The sequence below is a fragment of the Thermobia domestica genome, chromosome 10 (genome assembly GCF_964235325.1).
Source record: "Thermobia domestica chromosome 10, izTheDome1.hap1.1, whole genome shotgun sequence".
Lineage (NCBI taxonomy): Eukaryota > Metazoa > Arthropoda > Insecta > Zygentoma > Lepismatidae > Thermobia > Thermobia domestica.
The window spans coordinates 98,703,535-98,712,927 of NC_137463.1; the positions used below are offsets into that span (position 1 = coordinate 98,703,535).

Genomic DNA, 9,393 nt, shown 5'->3' on the forward strand with positions numbered 1-9,393 from the left:
GCGATTCTCCGTGACAAATCAAAGGAGCGGGGATCAAAATGAAGTCCTCGCTGTTACGTGGTGGTAACTTCAATATCTCCGATTCTAGATATCTGCTTCGACTCGACGAATCCCTGCCACTAGTGGCACACTAGCGGCAATCCTTCGACGCGTCGCTATATTGACGATCGCCATTTACCAGCAAGTGGGCCACTAGGTGTTGGCGATGTTTACGGCATGGAGAAGCTAATAAACAAACAAACCAATAAATAAATCTAAAACCTTATAAAAATGTTTTCCCAAAATTTACATCTAGCAAAATCATTTGTTGGTATTCCAGAACTGCAAATTCACCTGTATTCATAATTTACTTCTATCGTAGTTTTGATATGAGAATGATGTGTCTGAAACTGTAACACAGGTCATTAAGACTTTTTTTTTTTTTTTGCTTTAGTCAGATTTAGCAGTTTTACTTAGCAGTTAGTCAATTTGGATCTGTGATTTTAGAGTTTTAAAGATTTCCTTACATTTTTCATTTCTACAACAGTTGGCAACTAACACCATTAACGTATCTCTTTCGATATTTCCATAGGCAATGGCTTGGTCACTCCCAGTATATTTCATACAATGAACTACGGTGTCTTACTCCATTAATCCGAACTACATTTAATATCCAACAACTCTGTACATTTTCTCTTAAATCTGCAAACTTTCTACTAGGTTAAAACTGAGTATTTTCTATTTTCTTCCTTTCTTGCTAAAACGAAAGTGTTCTTTAGACAACCTGAAATGATGACTCTATATTACATTATGTTGCATAGGGCTTATCATTTGACAGTTGGACACTTTCTTCGTATATTGAAAGCAACAGGGATTAAGTCCTTCTACACTTACATGAGAAGTAAACAAACTCTTTTTAATTCGTGGAATTGTGCCAATGCACTAGGTCCAGAGAGTTTTTAATTTAAGATTATTATTATTATTATTATTATAATAATAATAATAATAATAATAATAATAATAATAATAATAATAATAATTATTATTATTATTATTATTATTATTATTATTATTATTTTATTGACTTAGGTTTTCCTGAATATTAAGCAATATTTCACAAAAAGCTGGTATTTTTAAACAAATGTGTTCGATATCAAGTTTTCATAAAGTAGTCACTCTCTCCTATAAATAATTTCAGAGGGGCCGCGGTGGCTCAGTGATAAAGTGTTCACCTTTGGTGAATTTTGTGGTGGACAAACACCATGTGCATGGGTTTTCTCGGGGTTCTCCTGTTTTCTCCCACTTTCTTCATTCCACCATTTCATTCATTTCTCATCATCACCGTGTCCTTTAGCCTAGTCGGTATAACCATGGGTCGTAAAACTTAAAGATTTGATCTCAAATAATTCCAACCCAAACAGTTGCAGGAAGTATGTCATTTCGAATAAAACAAACTACTCTATAAAATTCTGAGTACAGTATTATTATTTTTAAATATACAATTCTAGCGGACCTTATTTCTAAATCGAAGGGTAAGAAGACTAAATTCACTCTTATTATTATAGATAAATTTCAATTGAAGCAGTTAAAATAGTTGGGGAAAAATTAGAAAGCCATACCCTATATTCCAGTGTGCCACAACCGGATAACAGGCACACTGGCGTGTCCAGCAAATTACAAGAATATTTGTCGAGTTTATTTTATTTATTATTATCAACTATTCTCCCATGGATCAGCTGTCTGTATACAGTTAAACAAGTATCACGTTGAGGGAATGAGTGTAATTATTTACTTTAATAGTAATAGAAAGGTATATTTTCTTGTACTTTCTACCGGGAATAACTGCATCCGGTCTAGAAAGCTGGGGCTAACAACGAAGGAACCCGATGTGCCAAACACACACCACTCTATAGTCATGAGTGCCACAAGTCCTTTTCTACGTCTTGGCACCCTAAAGGTTGTTGCCTTCAAAGAGAGAGAGAGAGAAATAACTTAAGTCTACTGCACTTCCATGCTTAAATAAATACATTATGTAAATAACTGTTTCGTTTTCTGTTTTTATTATTATTATTATTATTATTATTATTATTATTATTATTATTATTATTATTATTATTATTATTATTATTATAAATTTCTTAGGAAGTTGACTGCCATATGTATGCACACTGCTCTCCCGTGCAGCGCCTCGTGTATGATTTTCCATACATAAACTATATATTCCAAGTTTGTTGTGTTCGTTCTATAGGTGTGTTTGTAATTAGATGCATATGGCGTAGAAGTCAAAATTTAATGTCCACGCTACGTATATGCAAAACCATAGACAAAGAAATTTATGAACAAAGACATTTATGGCGCTAAAAACAAAGGGCAAAAATAAAGAATTACTGGCAGATTGTTGCCCGTTGTGCACAGGTATTAACGGTTAACAGTGTTAAATTTAAACACATAGTTTTAATTAAGCACGAATTTAATTTATAGAGTACAGTGCGGAAAGGCTGAGGAGTTTGCTAGGATCGTTACAATATCGAACCCCGTAAAATGTACTGCAAACCTGTCCGCAAGCTCCCCGTAATGTTCAACAGATGTTGTGCATTAATGCTCATTTCAATGCAAACCTATATAGACCTACGCACTTCAATACTAAACGAAGGTGCAGAGACTGTTCATGAGTTCCCGTATTAAACTCTCTCACCCAATGTATTCTCCTAACATGTCTCCCAGCGATTACAATATTTTTTGGTATCTCAATCACTTCCTAGTAGGATAGCTTTAACTAGAGACCACTGATTAACCTGGTATTGGATGTTTCACTTTCTTACCTTTGGAGTTGACAGTCATAGGTTGGACTTTTACACGCAAATATCTAATATTAACAACGTTTCTTCTAGAATTTCGTAATATTTTATTATTTCTTTGTATTATTCATTAGCTTGGTTAGACTTGTTTAAACACTTTTCTCTTTGCACCTATTCCTTAACGTTGGATAAAAATACACTAGCTCTCACCGGGAATCAAATCCAGAACCAATGCACTTGAACCATTTTGCCACAGCAAGGCACATTTAAAAAGAAGTTTCAATTTTCTTAGGAAAATTGTGATTGGGTGTAACATTTAAAAATATATTTAAGAATGGGTACGGATGAAACGCACTGAATTTTCTCGCTCGAATTTCTTAAACTGACTCGTGTTAGGCTGCAGCTATTACTGAAACATTTATTTGGGAAATGCGAATAAAATAATGTGTTTTAGAAAACTTTGTTCGAAGGAACTTACGTCCAAAAGTAAAGTACCCATTCGTCATATTTCTGTTAGAAATAACTTATGCCATACATTAGAATTATTAAGCAGATAATTGTATGTGAACTATGAGCAAAAGCGTTTGAGTACTTTCTGAGAAAATCGTTAAAAAAGTCATCCCCAAGAATAAAATATCCCTTGTATATCTTTTCAGGACAAACGAGTTATGCTATTTATGAAATACGAACAAAATTGCCAGAGTAATTATGGACAAAATCGTAGGGTAAAACTTGCTCCGAAAAGTAATATACCACTTCTAGCTTTTTAGGATGATGGAATTATACCATATCGTTAGGTTATTTATGCAACATTTATTTATGAAATATGAACAAAATTGGGTCAGGCGTTAATGGGAAAATCGTCGAAGAGTAGGCTAAACTACCTCTTCTGAATGTTTACAGGACGAACGAGTTGTGTCATATTGTCAGGTTATTAATGATACATTTATTTATAAAATGTGATTGAGAAAATTGTTCAAAAAATGCATCCCATACAGTAAATTACACCTTACGTATTTTTTCAGAGCAATGATTCATACTATATTTGTAAAAATACAAACAAAATCTTTACAGCCGTTTTTGAGACAATTTAATGATTTTAAATTTTCATCCTTCAGCAAACTACCCTTATTTTTAGGTGTCGGAGGATATAGAATTCGAAACGATAGTGTTATGAACACAAATCTCCGGGTGTAGATGAAATTCCGGCTGAGTTAATTTTAGCCGGGGGCGAAAAATTGTGGAACAAGATACACAAACTCATTCTCCTTATATGGAACAAGGAAGAATTGCCACAAGAGTGGAAAGAATCAATCATTGTTCCAATTTACTAGAAAGGCGACAAAACTGTAATAATTATCGAGGCATTTCTCTTCTATCAACATCCTATAAAATCCTTTCAAATATTCTGTTAGCAAGGCTGACCCCATACGCAGATAAAATTATTGGAGATTATCAGTGCGGATTTAGACGAAATCGATCAACTATCGACCAAATATTTACCATTCGCCAAATACTCGAAAAAAAGTGGGAATACAATACCCCGGTACATCGACTATTTATTGATTTTAGAAAGGCGTACGACTCGGTTAGGAGAGAAACATTATACAACGTCCTTACAGAACTTGGAATACCGAGAAAGCTAATTAGATTAATTAAGATATGTTTAAATGAATCCCAAAGTAAAGTCCGGGTAGGAAAATTTTTGTCCACGAGCTTTCACGTCGAAAATGGCCTGAAACAAGGAGATGCGTTGTCGCCATTATTATTTAACTTCGTTCTGGAATACGCTATAAGGAAAATCAAAGATAGCAACCAGGGCCTAGAGTTGAACGGTATTGACCAGGTTATGGAATATGCTGATGATGTAAATTTAATAGGGGATGATAGGAGAACAATAGAAAGAAACGCAGAGATCTTATTAAACTCTTGCAGGGACATGGGTTTAGAAGTAAATGCAGAGAAAACTAAATACATGGAAGTGCGTCGGGACCGGAATACAGCAAATTATGGATGCGTTAAAATATTAAATAATACTTTTGGTAAAGTGGATAGTTTCAAATATCTAGGATCAATATTAAGAGAGGGAAATGATATTCACGAAGAAATTAAATGTCGACTAAAAGCAGGGAATTCGTGTTACTATTCGGTTCAAAATATCTTGTTGTCGCGAATTCTGTCGAGGAATTTGAAGCTTAAAATATACAAAACGATTATTATGCCTGTTGTTCTGTATGGCTGCGAAACATGGTCACTTACTCTGAGGGAAGAACATAGACTGAAAGTATTTGAGAACAAGATCCTGAGACGAATATTCGGACCCAAGAGGAACGGGAATGGGGAATGGCGGAAACTTCATAACGAGGAACTACACAATTTATATGATCTACCCAACATTGTTAGGGTCGTCAAGTCTAGGAGGTTTAGGTGGGCGGGTCATGTAGCTAGAATGGAAGAAAGTAGAAATGCTTTCAAAGTCTTGACTGGAAGACCAATCGGAAAACGACCATTAGGAAGACCTAGGCGCAGATGGGAGGACAATATTAAGATGGATCTCGCAGAGATTGGAATACAAAGTAGAAACTGGATGCAGTTAGCTAAGAATAGAAGTCAGTGGAGAGCTTTTGTGAACGCGGCATTGAACCTCCGGGTTCCATATGCCATATAGTTAGTTAGTTTTTTTAAAGTGTTATAAAAACTTCATGTCTAGAATTCGGTCCAGATACGTCGAACAGTATGGCCTCTATTTGAATACATGAAAAAGCGTGACGAACCGACGGACGAACAGATGGACAGACATCAAAATTACTTTTTCGATATGTGGGGGCGTGAAACTTGAATTCATTGAAATCTCGAATTCGATTTTTATCACTATTACTACAATTTCTTCTTTCGTCGCTCGAACGTGAAAACGAATAGGAATACAACGACACGTAAGGTGATAATTTGTAATTCCCAAAATTTAATGAGTTAAGTTTAATGTGTTGCCGTGCTAGAAAAAAAGCTTATGACTGTTTGTTATATCATTTTAATATCAGTTTTTCAAGCTACTATATAATGTAGAAATATGGTATGATTATCGTTCATATTCATGCTATCTTTTGGAAATATTCGTGTTCCGCATACATAGATCTGTATAATTTAGCTTTGTTCAACGAAAACATTCCTTACACCGACTTATGATTGCATTTTGAAATCGTGTTTTTGTCATCGTTAGAATTTAGTAAATATAAGCATAACACTCAAATTAGTTTTTGACTTTTACAGAAAACCAAGTTTCAGTAAAAAAAAGCCCAAAAGTAAAAAGTTGCGGCTGACTTAATCTCCACCCTCCTTGTGCAGTGCATAATAAAACGCAAGTGTTATATAAATTATCCCCTACTCTCATTCGTTGCCGTTAGCGCAAATTATAAATAAAATTAAAAAAAAAAACATTCCTATAAATCAAAAAGGCCATCTAATCAAAGTAAATAATTTTAAAAAAATAAAAATTAAAAATAAAGTAATTGTTTTTAAGCACTCAGGTTGTTAAATATACAATTTGCTTGTAGTTTACTTATTGTATATTATTCGTTTAATCATAATACATAATACTCGTAATTTTAATCTCACGTTAAATTCTTAGCCGTAATCGCTCGTAACTTTACAGTGTATTATAAAGATTTATAAATTATTTGTTTTATTTTTTTTATTCATTATCTTTACGGCAAGCACTTTTCTCTTCCCCAATATCTTTTCAGCGGCCAGTGAAAACGGGAACTGCTTATACAGTTTATAATGACCTTTTGTGGGTGCTAAGAGCCACAAAGCCAAAGTTTAAAGCAAATGGTTAAAAAAAAATGTCGTCTGTTAGCAATCCAAAATAAATCGTCCTATTCCCAATAAACCTACAAAGGTCGGTCATAATTTCTTGCAATTGTGGATATGAAAAAAAAAGAGAGAGGGAGAAAGTCAATACTCTAAAAAGAAAAAAACACAAGCACACACACACACACACAAACGATAATTTGACATCAGCTTTTTCCTTTCTTCCTTTTTTTCACGACAACAAGCATCATTCGATGTAACGTCATGTCGATATAACAAGGGGTAAACTTGGGAAGACTGTCAAGGTCGCGTATGTTATTTTTCCTGTTCTTGACACACAAATCCGAAGTGAGTTGTCTGCTGTTCAAGAACGGGCAGGTAACATACAAGACCATAAACTGAAAACAATAACTGTTGGCAATAGTACACGTATTCTAATACTGAATAAATACGTCGATTAAAGGATACTATCAATAAGTTATTTCCTTATTATACTGTTTCGGTTCTTATTAACATCAAAGTTATACACTTCTAATAATGTTTTGTTAAAAAAAATGGGATGGGATAAAATGGGATTCGATGTGGTGTCAAAATAATAAAATATCCACGAGTCCGCCACTCTATCCACCTAACCACAGAGGCTACGTTGTGTTTCTTCTTTTTTCTTAAGAAATAATCTTCATAACCATAGTGCGTATCGCTTCGAACCTTAACATAAGAGTTTTTCTGTTTAATTCTATATTTTCGTACGACATCTTAGTTACAGAAGCTAATTTATATTTGGCAGGCAATCTACACACTACGTTTTAACCAATAAATGCAACATCTTAGTTCAGTATCCAGTTCCTTGATCCATCTCCTCGACTTCCCTACTGAATTCCCTCCGCAATCGTGCTGTACTACTGAAAAAATCATCGTTGCCAGTATACACAAAACCGAGCATAATTTTGTTTATATTTTTATTATTTTATTATATTTTTTGGAAATATCTCCTTAGATGCATTGCTCTCTATTATCTCCACATACTAATAACTCAATTTTACCCATAAACGTAAGGAAAAAGGAATAAATACGGAAAATCGTGAGTTACAGTATACGCGCAATTTTTTTTGCGCATGGGAGTACATGTTGTGAGGAACGATAAGGAGATTTATGCTCATATGCGAATGATGCACTGTGTAGAGAGCGCAGGTTCATCTAGTATATTTAAAGAAATGACAATCTCAGCAAAATGCGGACATCATTTTGTGTGAGAGAAAATGGGATTTAAATCTCTCATTTCTAGTTCTATTATTCTTGTAGTTTTGAGTGTGTCAAAATTACTAACAGAAATAAGGACAATGCATTATGATTATTTTGTAGAACATTCTATTTTATTATCACAAGAATTTCATCTTCAGATTTGCTTAGTTGTGAAAAATTATAAAGTATATTGCTATACTATGTAAATTATGTGTACTGCCGCTGATTTCTGATGACAATCAGAAACTGAGGTAAAAGATAAATTATAGTGATAGTTTCCTATTAAGGGGGTAGTATAATTACTTCTATTTTAAGAATTCTTTGGCTTAAAATGTTTGTTTGGGTTCACCCCTTCCCCCTTAATGTTAGGCATAGAAACGGAAGAATACATTTAGATTTTGATTTTTGATTCAACTATATTCCGTATCCTAAATTTTCGATATCCATCTTCCAGGGACAGTGAGGTAAAAGGGGACCTTAAGTCTTGCGATAGATTACGTAATACAACTTAATTTTTACAATAATGTCTTCTAATGACACTTTCTTTATTACTACAAATTGCAATGTAAATAAATCCACTTGCAATTTTGCAACATTATATACTGTAATTTCTTAGTGCCAAAACTTTCTCTTCCCGAAAAAGAAAGAAAAGAGCACCTGTAAAAAACAAGTGCTTTAAACTTTGGCCTAGAATTTATAATAAGAAAGCCTTTTGTTTCTCTTTCTCGTAGTTTTTGGCCTTTGGCTTTTGAGACCGGTCATTGAAAAAAAAAAAAGGGCGCACAGGACTGCTATATGCAGACATGCTCTTAGGCAGAGTGATAGATTTTGAAAAGGGAAAGTTTTTAATAATAATAATAATAATAATAATAATAATAATAATAATAATAATAATAATAATAATAATAATAATAATAATAATAATAATAATAATAAAATTTTGTTTATAAGTAGGGTCCCGTCTCTTTATCTTGCAAGGACGCCCGCAATTCTGCTACGCTAATGGTGTCTTTTAGTCTGTGTGTCTCTCCGTTTCTTGTGGATGTTTGTTGTTGTGCTGTTAGGCATTTATTTTAAACCTTTACATTATGTAACCTTTTTTTCTTTTTTTACGAGTCTTTTTGAAGAAGGAAAGAAACTGCGTTTCTCTGATATCTATTTCTTACCATTCATCTTGTTTGACCTGCTTAAGTAAGATCATTTTGTAACTTTATATGTCATCCATTGCCCTCACAATAATAAAATCGTCATTCTTAACAATTTATTTTATTCTCTTATTTGCAGTTTGCTACACTGATATATTTGTGACAAAATTGAGGTTTGGTCCAACGCATTTCGAATTCTCGGCCTTCTCAAGGATCAAGCTTTTTGGGTTACCTGCTATTTCAGGAAAGGGAGAATTACAGTTGGTAATGCACTTTTGGAGTCGTTAATACAAAAGGCACTAAATACCTTTATTCACGCGCCTTCACAACTAGAATTCCATTTTATTTTTTCAATTTCAACCTTATCATCTTTTACAAACTCGGGAAGTACAGAAATTTTAAGTTGCTCTTTACATATAATT

General features: G+C 33.6%; 1 protein-coding gene across 1 annotated transcript in view; it reads left to right on the forward strand.

The window, feature by feature from the left end:
* LOC145662598 (venom carboxylesterase-6-like) overlaps positions 1 to 9,393 on the forward strand; it is a 159,259-nt gene that overhangs the window by 51,543 nt on the left and 98,323 nt on the right. The gene's annotated exons all lie outside the window — the stretch shown is intronic.